This window comes from Balaenoptera musculus, chromosome 6, assembly GCF_009873245.2.
Source record: "Balaenoptera musculus isolate JJ_BM4_2016_0621 chromosome 6, mBalMus1.pri.v3, whole genome shotgun sequence".
In the NCBI taxonomy this organism is placed as follows: Eukaryota; Metazoa; Chordata; class Mammalia; order Artiodactyla; family Balaenopteridae; genus Balaenoptera; species Balaenoptera musculus.
In genome coordinates this window covers 50,768,334-50,785,562 of record NC_045790.1, presented here as the reverse complement: position 1 = coordinate 50,785,562, position 17,229 = coordinate 50,768,334, and the positions used below count along the sequence as shown (strand labels likewise).

The 17,229-nt window shown below is 42.1% G+C and overlaps 1 long non-coding RNA gene across 1 annotated transcript; it reads left to right on the top strand.

The window, feature by feature from the left end:
- The first annotated feature begins 5,893 nt into the window (after window positions 1-5,893).
- On the top strand, window positions 5,894-16,530 carry LOC118896523. The gene is made up of 3 exons (XR_005020199.1): window positions 5,894-5,934; window positions 7,397-7,593; window positions 16,461-16,530. It is a non-coding gene; the product is annotated as an uncharacterized LOC118896523 (long non-coding RNA).
- The last annotated feature ends 699 nt before the right edge of the window (window positions 16,531-17,229 follow it).

The following is a 17,229-nucleotide window of genomic DNA, read 5'->3' as shown; positions in this document are numbered from 1 at the left end:
TTTCACCTCCCTACAGTCCTATTAGAGAAGCCCCTGTTGTTTTTGTTTTCCTGATAATACAAATTCTTTTTCCATGGCTCGCCCCTCTCAGCTGCATCTCTCTCCCCATGGCTAGTCTCAGCGCCTTTCTTCCTTCTGTTTTTCCTTCAGGTCCCTAAAGCTTCCGCCTTTCTCCTCCAGCTGCCCGTGGTCTGTTTTTCTGTACACCTCTCAACCTATTTCCCCCTCTCTGCCTTTTATCTTCCCAGCCCTCCTCCTTGGTTGCTCTCTTGGCCTTTCTCAGTTGCTACTGCAGTAATTCATCATGAGCGTCCAGTAACACTATCACCTATTGACTGGATTTCTTTAAGCTTGCATGAAAGCAAGGGAGTTCTCAGGGAGACAGGATCATAGGAAGACGGACAGGACCCAGATGGAGCTGTATTGGAATTCCATCACCCATTAGTCATTATTCATCTATGGACCCATCATCCATCTATCCACGCATCATCCATCTATCCATTCATCCACCCATCTACCCATCCATCCATCCATCCATCCACACCTTCATTTAATCATTCGTGGATTTATTCATTCAACAAGTATTTGTTGAAATGTGTTATATGCCAGGCACTGGGCTAGGCACTTGGGAGAGAATGGTGGTCCAGCATAGACATGAGTCTTCACTTCAGTAAGGACTAAGGAGAGGTGTGTGTTACCAAGAGACCATCTCATCAGGATATGACCTACTTAGGAATGGGGAATTAGGCTGAGAGGGAAGAACATGCAGGCAGTGGGCATAGCTTTTGAGAAAGCCTGCCACTCCTCATCCCTACCAAATCCTCTCCCATTTGCAGATCAAGGACTCTAGTTCTTCTAGCAGAAGTCAAAGCCGTTGGGCCATAGGCTTCAAGTGCAACATATCCTGTGACCTGGTAACAGTGACTTAAGTATAATCAGTCTAACTAGTAAATAATGGTCATCAGTCCTTCCCTGGGAACAGACTTTATTAGGGGGTAGAAGGGGCATTTGACACCTGAAGGTAGGAGATTGTGGGGAAGAGTCATCTCTAGTATGTGGATGTGTCCCTAGGATGATGTGCTCATCTACGTGGTGCTAGGGGTGAACTCTGAGGGTTTGCGGGAACAGCATATGCTTCCTCCCCAGCCTGCTCTTCCAGGTGTCAGTTGGCTGGCCCAGCAAGCTGCTCCTTCCTTCTTTGGGGCCTCAGTCCTTCCATAAACTTTGGGGCCTCTAGTCCTTCTAGAAGCCCAGCACCTCCCTCCTCCCTCTCACCGGCACTGGTCACAAATTCAAAGCGGCCCTTGAGTTTCATGGCTCGATGGCCTTGTAATTGTTATTGGAACTCGCCTTGGATGGATTTACGGTAATGAACTCACCTAATAGCTAAACCCATCACGGGCCTCTTTGCAGACAGGATCTTTCCTGAGTGAAGATATTAGAAAACCATTCTGCAAAGGAAAAGCAATACTGACTGGTGACTTCGAGTTTAGGAAAAACACCACTGTTTGGGTTTTTCTGTTGGCCTCTAACTTTAAACACTTCATTGGCCAGTTGCTAACCAACACGGGTTTTGGCCAAGATCCTGTTTATGTTGGCACCAAATGTATGTATCACAAGCAGTTTGTGTGTTTCTGGGCATGTGTGTACGTGTGTATGAGTCTGTATATGTTACAAACTCCAAAACCTTTGAGCACAAGGTTTTGGGCTCTTTTTACAGATTGTTCTGGCCAAGAAAACAAGCAACTAGCAGGCAGGGCATCCAGATGCATTAATGACTTGCTTTCAGGTCACCCTTCCCCATCACAGCCACCCTCTGGCTTAGCCTGACCTGGCATTGAGATCTCTGCCTCCCTGGTCTCCTGTCCTACTGAGTTATGAATGAGTGAGGTGGCCTCTGCCCAGTGAAAGGGGCTCTGGGGACAGTGAGTGCTTTCTGTGTCACCTCAGTCTGCAGCACCAGAAGGCGAATCATCAGGACTGCCTAGGACAAGGAATTTTCTCCTGGCTGGAGCCAGAAGGGCTCCATGTTTTTGTGGCTTGGCATTAAGCAAACAGCTGCTTTTTTGTTCTCTCCTCAAATTATTTGTCCAAACAAAAGGCAACTGTCATGGGGAGAAAAGTACAACTTTTCCAGCATTTGCCCCTTTCTGTGCCTCTTCTCACAGCATGATTTCTGACTCTGTGCATTTCCACAGCTCAGTGTCAGATTTCCAGCTGACAGCAAGGCAGGGTTTGCTGCTCTGGAATGTGAAAGCCACCCTCTGCCTCTCTTAAGCCTCCTGACCCAATGCAACATCAGAGCTAAAGGCAAATTTCACAGGATGGCACATTCCCTGTCCGAAATCCCAAAGGGTTTCCTAAGTCCATAAATTATGGATTGAGAAACATTCCCTCGGAGACTGAAAGTTTGGGAAAAGAGTGAATCCTAGAGGAAAGAAGGTTTTCCCTCAAACTCCCATTTCTTTAGAAAGTTTAGTAGTTGGAGCTTCTGCCTAACAAAGGATTGTTATTTAATTGTGAGTCATCCTTTAGAAAGGACTTGCCTTATCAATTTGTGTTTCATTAAAATATGGTAAAATATGCTAAACAATACAACTAAATAATATAGAATTTAATCTTCCTCTGAGGTTTGTTGGGATTAGGCCATGTCCTTATCTACCCAGCACACTCATGATTCTCCTTCAAGACTTGGGGCAAATGTCACCTTTCTGGTGGGGACTTCCCCTGTCACCTGACCCAGAACTGCCCTCACCAGCCCTGCAGAATTGGGGCAGCCTCATCTGAGCTCTCATAACTCTCCCAGTACTGGCATGTGGCAATGTTTACACTTTTTGTTCTGAAATAATTTCAGACTTATAGAAAAATTACAAAAAGAGGATAAAGATTTCCTGTATTCCAACGTTTCTCAACCTTTTTCTCATTATTGCCCCCCATCTCCCCAGCCCTTTCTAGATTTTTTTTTCCTGATTGGCTTCTGCTGTGAAATTTTAATACCACAGATTTACTGTAAATATACTTGTGAACTCTGTATATATGAGCTTTACATGGAAAAAGAGTGAGTTTCTTTGCCCCCAAGAACAGTTTCCATTTCAGTGAGTACAATATTGCCTCATGGAGAACGCATGCTATATATCCTTCACCCAGATTCCCCACATGCTAATATTTTCCCATATTTGCTTTATTGTTGTCTCTCTAAATGTGTGTATATATATATTAATATTACATGTATCGCATATATACATATAAATATACACATGTATTTATACCTATACACAGTATACATATATTTTTGCTGGATTGTTTGACAGTAACTTGCAGACATGATGCTAAATATTTTAGAAAGCATTTCTTGTAGACAAAGACTTTCTCTTTGCATTTTAACAAAAAAAAATTTTTTTAAGCATTTCCATCTCTTCCACATGGCTGTAAGTTTCTCAAGGTCTACAACCTGTTTCTTAACTATCTTTGGAGACTAAGTACCAGGATAGGGCCTGGCATATAGAAGGAGCTATTACGAAATAATACATTTCATTAGAATATAGCATATGCCATGCATTTCAATATACTTTCTATAAAATTTAATAGCTATGATGATAAAATTTTCTTTTAATATAAAATACATAATGTAAAATATCATATGCCATACATAAAAATGCAAAAACACATTTTGATTTACAAATGAATGGAAAGTTCAGGGTCATCAGTATAAACTTCAATCACAAAGTACTCTGTCATTGCAGAAGCTGGAAGAAATTGGGCTGAAAATTTACAGACTTTGAAAGTTGCTTCAAAAACAGTAAATAAGACAAGAAACTGTTCACCTGATGTCAGTGTCATAGAATGGTGCTTGGAGTCGGTTGAGCTTGGCACCTGCCACCTGGTCTCAGCATTTGTGTTGCTCTTTGGCAGGCACTGCAGTACAGTAACTCAAACGCTGTCCTACCTTCTTGCATTCGCTCACAGATATTTATTGGCAGCCTTCCATTTGACAAGCAGCTATCGGAGGTTCCTGAATTTCATTTTTTATTTTCTGCGTGCTAAAAAAAAAAAAAGTTACCTAACCCATATTTGCCTTGATTCCCTTGACTGCAAAATGGATATCAACATATTGTGCCCTGTGCTGCTTCCTAAGTCATTGCTTAATATTGTATGGGGTATTTTGGGGACTGATTGTTCATGGATTCTAGAATGAGCAAATGGAGAACAAGATTCCAGGGACTAGGATGAACCAAATAAGACTTATTCCAAGAATTTGGTATCAGAGGTCTGAATATACTTGGTATGAATAAATACCCATCCCACAAGACATGCAGATGATGTACAAAACATGTAAAATATGTATGTCAGGTTAACTTACTTTAAAATAAATGATTTTGCTGAATTAAATTTTACCAATAATAAAACATTGATAGTCCTAAGCATAAATGAAAAAAAAAAAAACTTGTTAGTACTTGCTATTCTGATCACTATTGAAACATTTTCTTGATCTTCTTGAAGACTCAAACCTCACTGTGTCCTTGAGACTCTTGCATTCCATGCAGCCCGCTCGCCAGGTTACCCTAAATACCATGTGAGAGTCCCTGAACTTGGGGGGAAAAGCTTGGGTAGGGGGAGCTGAGACTAGGCTGTGAGGTTCAGTGGGTAGAGAGTGAGAATACATCAAAGACTAATTTTGTCGAAATAACAATGTTCACAATTGATATTTCCATACTCTGTGCCTTTCCTTTCCTCTACAGCAAATGGCCAGGAGAAGCTATTCACAACTTCCAAACTCTGAGACAAGACACCCAGGGACAAATCACTGTGAGGGCTGAAACAAGTTATGGCAGAAGGTCCCACATCACTGAATCCTGAGCTGGAGGGACCTGGGTGAGTGATATCTCATCCTGTAATGCTGTAGACAAAATAACATCCCTGGGGATGGAAGTGACTTGGTTATGGTCACAGAACAACTTAGTGGCAGAGCTAAGACTAAAATCCAAGTTTAGCCCCTAGTCTGGGCACTAGGATACTTTGTTTTTTTAAGTGCACTCATTGGAAAATGTAAAGATTAATCGTTGAGAATATGTTTCGTTTCCACTTCTTCAAAAGAGACGGTCTCATAAATTTAAATATCTTACGCACCATTGCTTGAGATGATCAAAGGGCCCAATTAGATATCGTATTAAGCTCAAGAGACTAGGAAACAGAATAGGTGTCCTCATCCATTTTTAATTTCCCCATTTTGCAGATGAGAAAAATAGGGTCTAGTTGCAGGCAGTGTTGGCACTGTGAACTTTCCTTGAAGATCTAGCAAGAGTTTGGACAAGGATTTTCTTTCCGAACTAAGGTATCTGTGGAGTTTCTAGTAGATTACACTGTTCCGTAGTGGTGGGGCTAGGTATTTTGGACAAGTGAAGTTTGATTTTACTTCATTCTCATGTCTCCTTGTGAGTATCTCCTCTCTAAGCCCCAGCGTGCCCACATTAGGGTATACAGGGGAACCCTTTTCTTCCCCACAGCAAGGCTTTTCCCTCTCCTACTAACAGTGGTGCTGCATGCACTAGACTTTCCAAACCCCTCTCTCCATTGAAACATACCCATCCTGTGTCTGACTCCCTTATAGCCCCATTCATCTGCTAGGGCAAAATGGCTCCCAGTAGGTTCATCATAAAAATAATCGATACCAATGAATAAAATAGGCAATGTGTTAGTCTATTCATATAACATGATGCCATAACTAATTAAATATGCATATAATCTAAAAAATTCCCTCCCTCGTGGTAAGCTCAACTGTTTTTGAAATTTTAAGTGCTTTTCTTTAAAAAAAAAATTATACTTGCAGCAAAAGGGAGAAGATACAAAGTAACTGGCTGATTAAAGACTCTGAGAACTCTTCAGTCATTTTGCAGGAGATATTGATCAGCTAGAGAATGTACATCTCTGAACTGGGTAAGTCCAGGGTCAGGGTTGAAGGGCAGGCTTACATGAAGTAAACAACAGTGTCCAGTGGAGTGAGGAGCCTAAGATTCGAGGTGACAATCTCTACATCCAATTCACTGGAAACATGGTTGTGTCCCCTGGTGGGAGAATTTATTTTTTTTAGTACTACAGCCTCTAAACCAGCAGAGTTCTAGGGATGAGAAGTAAACATTTAAAAAGTGGAGCATTGGGTGAAATACTAGAGGTTCCTTTCCTACTTCGGTGCTTTGGTTAGTGGAATCATGTTTTCCAGCTATGGAAGCAACACTGTATATTTGTCACTGGTTCACAGCATGTGTCACATCCTGCAGGACTCACTCCAAACTTGGAATATGGTATCTCCCAGCTGGAGCTGGAACTGAGTGTTCGAGTCCATTTTAACATTCTGTGAGACCGGCTGCCTCTGGGCGATGGGATCTGTAGTAACACCATGGATACCATAAGCTTCGTCTGTTGCCTCACTTCTTTGGTTGAAAAATTAGTTTCATAGGCAGGACACAAAAAGAAAGCCATTAAATAAAATGTGACAATTTAATTTCATCAAAGTTCAAAGCTTCTATTCTTCAAGAAACTCTATTAAGAAAATGAGAAGGTAAGTCACAGATTAGGAGAAAGTATTCACAATACATATATCTGACAAATGACTTGTTTACAGAACACATAGAGAACTTCTACAACTCAATAATAAGAAAATCAATTCAAAAGGGGCAAAATTTGAACAGGCACTTCACAAAAGATATAAAAATAGCTAATAAGCTCATCAAAAGATGCTTGACATCATTAGACTCCAGGGACTGAAAATTCAAACCATAATGAAATACTGCTATTAGAATACCTAAAATTTAAAACATTGAAAATACCAAATGTTGGTGAGGATGTACAGCAACTGGAACTCTCCTATATTTCTGATGAGATTGTAAGATGGTACAATCACTTTGAAAAACAGTTTGTTGGTAAAGTTAAATATGCACTAACCATATGCCCCCCAAATTCCACTCCTTAGGTATCTACCCAAGAGAAACAAGTATGTCCGCATGGACACTCTGTAAGAATATTTATAGCAGCTTTATTCATAAGAATCAAAACCTGGAAATAACTCAAATGTTTATTAATGGATAAAGAAATTGTGGTATGCGCATACAAGTGTGTAACTTCTCATTAATAAAAAGAAACAAACTACTGATACTACTGATACGTGTGACAGAATGGAACAATCTCAAAAATATTACACTGAATGAAAAAAATTCTGATACAAAAGAGTTCGTGCTGCCTGATTCCATTTATATAAGACTCCAGAAAAGATAAATCAAATCTATAACGACAGAACTAGTGGTTGCCAGGAGTTGGGATGGGGATTGGTGTGAAGGGGCATGAGGAAGCATTCTGGTGATTCTATCAGGGCTTGAACTCTCCATTGTGAATCTTCTTTCAGGGATTGACATGGGTTCCAATGAGCATCCTGAACAGCCACCAACACTTCAAGCTCCATTAGATTCATTAGTCAGAAGACCTATTGGCAGAATAGCTTGTGTTGTGCCCTGAGTCAGCTTCTGCTTTGGACTCCACTCAAAGGAAAAGCAACCTTATGCATTCCTCAGCAACAGGGTCAGAGGAGGACATCCATATGTGGTATGTATTGGCCCCCAAAGAGAGCCAGTAAAGGTATTGCTCGTTCTTAGTGGTGATATATGCATGATGCAGCAATTTTTCTTTCACCTTGGAGGAAATGTTGTAATATTATGGAGACATGAGCTTCTAGAAATGTCTCTGAGATCCCTGAATTTCCAATGGATGTATCTCCCAGACTGTGACACACATGTGTTTTAGTGGGATATATTCTTCTGCCTGCTTACCTAGTTGATTAGCCTGATATCATCTAGACTTTGATCCGACATAATGTTCTGTAGGGTAACAAGAGGATCAAAAATCACCCTGATCTAAATTATGGCACAAAGCCAAAGAATTAACATAGTCCCTAGGCCAGGGTGGTGAATATGTACTGTTATTCCTGTCAGGTAAAAGCAAACTTCTTCTAATAGAGAAAATGCACTCACCAGATCAATAGCCATATAGCAGACCCCTAGGGTAAAGGAACAACATCTAGAACAGCAGCTTCAATTGTAGCCATAACCTAGTAGCACTTAAAATAATACACTATCATTTTCCAAGACCTGTTTGTCTTTTTCAGAGGCCAAATAGGCAAGTTGAATAGAGATGTGATAGAGATCATTACCTTTATAGCTTTAGAGTTTTTTGTTGGTTTACAAACCTGTGCTAGTCCCCCAGGCATGTGATATTACGCTTAGTTCATTATCTTGGTAGAGAGGGGAATGCTGCAGGTGCTTCTGCTTTGGCTATCCTATTATAAAACCTCTCACTCTGTAAGTCAAGGAGCCAATGTGGTGATTCTACCAGTTGCTGAGTATATATCTACTCAAACTCCATTTTCAGGAAATATAGAAATAACAAAAGAGTATGTTTGTGGGTGTAGTGGGCTCACTAAGAGATGGAAGTAGCCCCAAATTCCATTTATCAATGGAATCTGATAAACATCTATTTTTATCTATGGGTTATGGTGGTTTTCTGGAACCCTACTGATTAGTATTAGTTCTGAATCAATGTCCAGTAATTCCTGAAAGGTCCAGATATTTCTCTTTCTCTAGTGTGAAATTATCCATAACTTGCTTTCTAGTCTGCCACAATGCTTACCACTGTTATTTGTTTCTTAGATCTGTTATGCTCCATTTGGCTATCCCCTGGAGGCCTTCAAGTTCATGATCCCCTGCTCTAATCCCGTGCTCAATCCTTGTTAGGACCAAGGTAGTTTGTAGTTTGAGTAGCAACTGGTAGAATCACCACATTGACTCCTTGACTTATAGAGTGAGGGTTTTTATAATAGGGTAGGCAAAGCAGAAAGAAAATAGGACTGACAGACAGGAAGAGAATACATGCCTTTTAAAGAAGATTTTGCCTGCATCCCCCAAACCAGCCAAATCTACCAGAAATGATCCTACAAGCTTCCCTGCCAATAGGAAGAACAAGCCATTCAACAAGAAGAGAGAGCAAGACTAACTGCTCTGGGATAAAAACCTCCGGTCAGCCTTTAGCCAAGACCGGGGCAACTTCTCTCCCAGGGGATGTTCCACAGTCATGAATGTCTCCCCCTAACTACTTTATGACCTGGTAGCCCAGAGTCATAAGAGTTACTGTGGCTTCCTGCTTGCTCTTTCTTTTGGACTGCTCACTCTGGCGGAAGCCAGGTACCATGTCTGAGGATATGCAAGTAGCTCATGCAGAAGCTCATATGAAGTGGTACTGAGGCCTCCTACCAACAGCCAGCAACATGTGAGTGAACTACCTTGAACGTGAATCCTTCAGCGCCAATAAAGCCTTCAGATGACCTCAGCCCCAGCCAAAATCTGAACTGCACAGATCTCGAGAACCCTGGAGCAAAGCTGTTTCAAATTTCTGACCCACACAAACTATGTGAGGTGATACATGTTTATTGTGGTTAAACCACCTAATTTGGGGCTAATTTCTTATGCAGCATTAGATAGCTAATATGGTAACTTGGCAACCACCTCTTTTGCTGTCCAAGCTATTACTCGTGCCAGTCATGGGAATTATGAGTTAGATGAGAGGGAACAATTTATAATAGATCAATGGGGGAAATGTGACTTCTCCTCTTACCATACCTCTTCATAAACTGTGGCAGACCCATTGTGTGATCTGGATGTTGATATTACAACAGCTTAGATTTGCAGGAAACTTTAGATTTGTAGGGAACTTTAGAACTTACAAAGAAATAGCTTACAAATGTATCTCTTCACATTCCTTCACAATAGCTCTATGGAACAGATAGGGCAGATATTATTTTCAAATTTCAAGTGACTAACATATGACAATGTCAGGATTTGAATGAAGGTCTCTCTGATTCCACAACTGAGTTACCTTAAAGCAATGCCATTCCTACTACGTGCGTTAGTTAAATTCAATTCAGCACACTTAACGGTGAGAAATGATATCTACATATCACTTAGTACAAGGTAAAGGACTCACTAAGTGGTAGCTACGACTATGATTTACAGACATACATTTATGATATGCCATGGGCTGGGAATACAAAGGTGAATATGACCAGGCCCTTCCCTTAAGGAGCTTGGTCTGGGAGGATAAAGCAGAACTTGCTGAGGCATATGCTCCCAGCATTGCCTTGAAAAGCCAGCAGCCCTGATTTAAAAAAAAAAAAAAAAGATTCCTGTTTGAAGTACATATAGGCCAGGCAAGTTAGGGCTGGGGGTGGAATGCCCAGGGCTCTTAATGGATCAAGGTTCTGTCCCTTCTCAGTTGTAGGGGTGGAGCCCTCCCACCCCAGCCGACATGCCCCAAAAGTGGCGCACCCACAGAGCAGGTTGCTTGGGGGAGAGGAACACAGTGATCATTGGTAACACCCCACTCTTCAATTTAGCCAATAATTATTACCTTGTTTTCTTGGATCGAATGTGGCTTATTGAGGTATAAGAATCAGCTGGGACATCCTAGGGCCAAACAGCCTGGAATGAGCTTCCTACCTCTGTGGGGTCACCCAGGAAATGTCCACAGTAAAATCACTTCCCAGAGTTCACGGGACAGAGGAATAGGTTTGGTTAGGGGGTAGCAGAGGAGGCCTGTGGGAGAGGTGGAATGAAATCGCTCATGTGGTCCATGGAGGGAAGATGAGGACCTGGGCATTAGAGAAAGGTTTCTGTGACACCAAATGCATCCAGAGGTTCCCTGGTGCCACCAAAGGCTTTTCCTGAGGGAGGACAAGAACTGTTCCAAGTGGCTTCTCAGGGTCTGTACAGCACTGAGAATGGCCTGGTTTTGCTTGATTTCTCTTATTTTTGTTTTTCTGTTTTTCAAAAATGATCACCAAATTCCCATCATTCTTTGTATGCAACACCCATTAAACCTAAGCGATTCTCCAAGACAAAGAAAACACCATGTCTGGGGACACGTGCCAATAAGAAGTACATGACCTTCTCTTGCTGGGGCACTGGTATTTTTAAAGCAACAAATGCATGATATTGAATATCCCATCAAGGCTCCCTTCTGAGCAGATCCAACAATTGTCCCGGGGAAGAAACAATCTGGGAAATGCCCCCAAACCATTCCGGGGCGCCCACAAAAACAGTTCATCAAATTCCTCTCCCTAATCAGGAAGGCACGGGGTAGGGTGTGTGTGTGTGTGTGTGTGTGTGTGTGTGTGAGTGAGTGAGAGAGAGAGAGAGAGAAGGCTGCTTGTCATGGCGCTTGGGACCCACTGTTGTCCCCTTATCAGCATAGCTGAGGACGTTAGACCTTTTGCTCACCCCTGTAAAAACACGACACAGCACAACTTCTCTGCAAGAACATTTGCCACCCAGAGGTCTCTGCCTCAAGGCAAAAACGTCAACTCTTCTGGCCCCTGCACAGGTCTTCTGGAAGCCAAGTGCCCTCTTTTGGCTAAGTAAATAACTAAGTGCCTGGGCCTACAAGCAGGTGGAGCTGAGCCTGGTCGGCCCAGAGCCCCAGCCATAGCCTTTCTGATCGTTTGTTTTTCAGCAGCAAGTGGAGGCAAAGGCAAAGGTGGAGGAAAGGGAAACGTGATCTCCAGTGAATTGCAGTATTTTGCTTTCTCTAATCCTATTCAGGTGGTGACTGTAGCAAAAAGGAAAAACAGGCCAATATGTAGGATGGATTAAAAAAACAAAACAAAACCCTGATTATTACCCCGATGAATGTGCATTGGCTGAATTGAATTCAAGTCCCAGTGATTCATTGTTAATGGGCCCCAAGTTCTGACCCGGGTTGGAGGTGGGGCTTATGTGCCGGCAAGACGGCGGCTGTGGGAGAGTCTGCGCGCTGGAGAGAAGCTGGCCCCGGAGCAGGCAGCCTCTTCGCCTGGCCCAGAGCCGGCGCCTCCTCCAGGACTGCCTACTGCACACCTGCGACTCGGCTTCTCTTAGAGCTGTGCTGCCGGCGATTTATTCCCCCCAGGAGCCTCCCTGAGGCCGGGCTTGGGGAGACAGTGTGCAGAGAGGGTGCGGGAGGACCGCGCTCCAACTCCTCCCTCCCCCAGCGAGGGCTCCCCAATGAGGAGAGTGGAAAACACTGTCTTGCATGAATAATACGCTTTCTCCTTTGCCCTTTTGGAAAAGCTCAGAGCACTTAGCAGACAGGATGCTCTTCACCCTCAGCCACTCCCTGAGGCTAAATCAGGTTTTGATTCCCCGCTCCCTGCCTTTTTTTTTTTTTTTTTAAATAGATGACGAAATGACAGCCCAGAGCAATTGGTTTCTGGGAGTGAGCTTGTTGGGGTAACAGGAAGCAGGCAGGGAAGAGCTGATTTGGTAAGAGTCCTTTATGGAGGCAGAAAATCTCTTGGCTAACCCCATGCTCAATCAGCATAGACATACGAAAGGGATCACAGTCGTTTAAAAAGTCCCGGTCTATATAATACCTTGCCCCAGACGCTGGTCAACGAACAGGTTTTTTTTTGTCTGTTTTAACTAGCAGGAGGGTTCTCTTCTAAGAGGATACTTGTAGGTCATGTAGAAGTAGAATTGAAACTACACCTAAGTAATTGCAAAGGCCACAAGGAGGACTGCTTATTCAAACTTCAGTCCTGTTGAGCTCAGGAAATGAAGGCAAAAATTCCCTGTCTGCAGATGTTTCTGCCAAATGGATGGAACAAGAAGGGAGATCCAGGAGTTTCTGTGTGGTAGACTCACAGTTAGGTGGTGGTGACTAGTCTCTAATCATCTCTGGCCTTTATTATTGTGCAGATTCTTGCTAACCATTCTAGCTGCCCCCAGTCTTTCCTTCACCATACTACAGCAAAAATGATCTTTTACAAAAGCAAACTTTGGTCATGCCATTCCTGTACTTAAAACATTCAGTGGCTTCCCATGGTCTTCAAAATAAAATTCAAACTCCTTAGCACAGCATGAAAGACCCCTACCTATCCCACCAGATGACTGAAACTGCCTGCTACTTTTTACACTCTGAGTTCATTAATTCACTCATTTAAGACATCAGACTGTCACTGACTTTCCAGCAGGTTCCCCAAACACTAGAAATATACCACACCCGGTAGTGCCTAGAACATGATCTGACCAACACTCATGGAATCCACCTCTAGCCCCAGAACCTACTTCTCTCTCTGCCCATAACTCCCTCCTCTTCCACCAGGTAGCTTTACTGCTCTGTGAATCTTCTCCTTCTTCATCTCTCCCAAATGCCTCTCTTAAATTTTCTGATAGCACATGGTCCTGTAATTCGGTTATTCATCTGTTTTCCCCCTTTGTAAATGAGATTTTTGAGGACAGAAACTTCATCTTGTTCATAGCACCTCACGCAGGGCCCAGCTCTTGGTAGGTGACTCTAGTGGCCATGGTTCCACAGCCACACTGGTTTTGGCCAGTGCAGGGGAGTGTGGAGGCTCTGGAAGAGAAACCTCTAAACACACTGTCCCTTGTTTTCTCCTTGGTGTCATATCTGGAAGTGACGCCTGGAGTTGCTGCAGCCATCCTGTTGTCCACGTGGCACTAGCTTTAGGCAGAAGCCAGGAATGAGGACACCTGGGCAGAGAGTTGAGAGTAACCTCAGCCTGGGGTCCTCCTACATCTGGACTTGAAGTTATGTGAATAGCAAATTTCTCATGGTTTAAGCCATCTGATTCAAGGTCTTTCCTTCCCTTCTCCTTTTTCTTTTCTCTGCTTCTTCTTGTCTTCCTCTTTCTTGTTCTTTTCCTTGTATTTTTTACTTTTTGCTGCCAAAATCTTTCTAACTGGTTTGTAACTCAGTACCAGTCTTTGATTGGACTGACGGTGTAGGGCCCAGAAACTGAGTCCAATTGGTGGCATCTGGAACTAATTGTGTTATATATATATGTCTTGTCTTGCCTATTAAACTATAGGTTCTTCTGGGGGAGGAAGTCATTTTGTCCCAAATTGTCCTATTATTCTCATCTCCAAAGGGTCTACCTAATGCCTGTTACATAATAAGGAGTTCCCAAAATGTTGAATTGAAGCGAATTGAATTGAATTGACATCTTCAACTACTTTTTTAACCCTCAATTTATCACTTATCTTTGTACCACATAATTTAGTATTTTATGCTATACTGTGGTTCTCATGTTGATTCCCATTAAAAGTCTTACACTCCCCAAGGAGATGTTAAGGTTCTGAAGAACAACATCTGAGTCTTATCTCATATTTCTTTGGTATCCCATGTGATTCCCAGCATTTGTAGGGCTCATAGAGGGCTCATAATAACTTCCTGATGAACTAATCCTCTGAAACCTTGCATAACATTACATCCTACCAAACTTCATCATTATGCACTCTTCCATGTTTGTCTCAGTTCCTTGATGGCAGAATTTCTCACCTTCTTCTTCTTTGTGCTACATCCTACAGACATAGAGTACCTTCTCTTCTCTCCTACAGGCATAGAGTTGGCATCAATAAAGCCTTTTTGACTAATGGATGAGAATATTAAAGTATTGTCTCCCCACAGATCACAGTTCCACAAAGCGATTTTGGTGAACTTAAATCTCTCAAGGACTAGTGTGGTGGAGGTAGAACTAACATTTAAAAGTATCTTTTGGGGGGCTTCCCTAGTGGTGCAGTGGTTAAGAATCCGCCTGCCAATGCAGGGGACACAGGTTCGAGCCCTGGTCCAGGAAGATCCCACATGCCACGGAGCAACTAAGCCCGTGTGCCACAACTACTGAGCCTGCACTCTAGAGCCCCCGAGCCACAACTACTAAAGCTCTCACGCCTAGAGCCCGTGCTCTGCAACAAGAGAAGCCACCGCAATGAGAAGCCCGCGCACCGCAACAAAGAGTGGCCCCCCCTCTCCACAACTAGAGAAAGCCCGCGCCAGCAACCCAATACAGCCAAACGTGAAAACAAATAAATAAATTAATTAGAAAAAACAATAAAATTTTTTTTAAAAAGTATCTTTTGGGGTGGGGAACTGTTTTTGGAAGTGACACCACACACTGATATCCTCGTTTAGCCATTGAGACTACTTTGCTATTATCTGTGGGTAGTTATGGAGCCTAGTTTTCTTTCTCAATATACCAGACATTTCTGTTTTTGAAGCTCTACTTCTTAGGTATGTCCCTCTGGGTCTCTAAAGAAGCCTACAGTCACAACTACTGTTTGCTGAAAGGGTACTTGGCACCCTGTTTTCTGTCCCATAGAAGGTCCTCTGGCGAGATGCTCCGGCTGCCGGTGCTTCACACCTTTTCACATGACTGAGATTCAAAAATACAACTCAGCAGTTTAAATTATTTACACAAGCTCCCAACAAACAAACAACCAGGGAGAGGTAAATATAAGGACCTATACATTCTCATTTTTCAGTGGCACTTTGAACATAGTTTCCCCTATCTTGGTGTTGGATTTTGACTCTGGTTATAATTCGGTATTTCTCAGAGAAAACATTTTAAAACCTTAAAACCAAGAGAAAGCTGAGATTGAGTAAGAATCAATCAAATTTGTCCTCATTTTTTCCCTCCTTATTTTATATATCTGAGTGGTCTAGCTCTTCTCTCCAAATCTGATGAAAAGGTTTTCCCTTTGAAGGATGGTTATGCATTCTTTGCCTTATTTAGTTTCCACCCAGGTATGTAAAGGTGGTGGTGAATTACGTGTGTGTTTAGGTGTCAGGAGCATCCATAATATAATCGAGGGAATGCCAGAGAGCAGGGCTTTTAAATTTAATCTCCTGTGTCAAGTGTTGTACAACCAATGAAAATATCCCAACTTAAGGAAACTTGACATGTGAGACAGTGTGCTACATGCCATAGGGGATAAAAGATATGTAAGACATATTCAGACCCTCCAGGTATACTATGGGCTATAAGTAATTCAAAAAAGGAAAAAAACAAAAACCTTTTTTTCCAAAATGGAAAAAAATTTATTACAAAAGTAATTCACTGCCATAAAAATTAATTTAACCTAGAAATGTATTTAGTGGAGAGAGTGAAATTTCTAATTCTCCATCTCTCATCCCAGAGATAGACACTATTAAGAGTTTTGTTGAGTCTTTCAGAATTTTTATATATATAGAAACATGTATTTTTATGTAGGAGGATCATATTATACATTATTGTTCTTTAACCTCTATCAGTACCTATAGTTATATCTTATCTTTGTCTTACTTTTCACTGGCTGTGTACTATTCCATTGTATGTGTGTATCACACTGTCTCCTATTGACACTAGGACTCAGTTCTGAGTTATTTTTTTATTGAAATAGAGTTGATTTACAATATTATATTAGTTTTAGGTGTACAACATAGTGATTCAATATATTTATAGATTATTCTAGATTTAAAGTTATTATAAAATAATGGCTGTATTCTGCTGTGCTGTACAATGTATCCTTGTTGCTTTCTCTGAGATTTTTTTACTCCATTGGAAACAATGTTGTAGTGAACATCCTTGTTCATGTATTTTTCTGCAGTTGTTAAACCAACTTCTCGGGAAGATCAGGGAAGATTTCAGAGAAATGGTGGAATTTTAATAGAGCCTGGAGGATGGAATGGCATGAACAAGGATGGAAACTACAAGGTATACTCGGGGGTCTGTAAATAGACATCTTTGGGTGAAGTGTAACTTTTGTGGTCTCCATCTTGAGCAATTGGCTCACAATAATAAGTTAAGATGAAAGGTGAGTTTGCAAGAGAATATTAAGTTCTGGCGGTTTAGACATTTGGGGTTTGCAGTGATGCCATGACACCTCAGAAGAAATATCCCACATCTATCTGGGAATGGAGGGTGTTGGGTGGATGGGAACTACCAGAGAGGAGAAGGCATCAGAGTTTCCAGGAAGCACAGGGAAAGCTGTGACGCACCAAAGAGCCATCATGAAGGATGATTCAGCAGGGCTGAGTGACTGACTGGATGTGAAGGAAGTCAGGAGGCACTGTTTCCTTATCTAAAAATGGGGACAACAATTCCCATCCCTCAGGGTTAGTATGAGCACTAAGTGAAATAATGGTCAAACTCTTCATAAGTAACAGTTACTCCTGTAATATCATCTCATTGGGTTATGAACTTTCTCTGTAGTCCCCCAACCAATGGTCATCCCAACAGGGCTCTAGCAGTTGTTCGTTTATGGAATGAAGAGGGTGGATTACAGTGACCTTTTCAGAGGGAAACTGTGAAGTCACCGAAGGGGGTTAGCTCTGTTTTCTCAGTGATTCAGTGGAAACTTAAGAGTTACCTCCAAA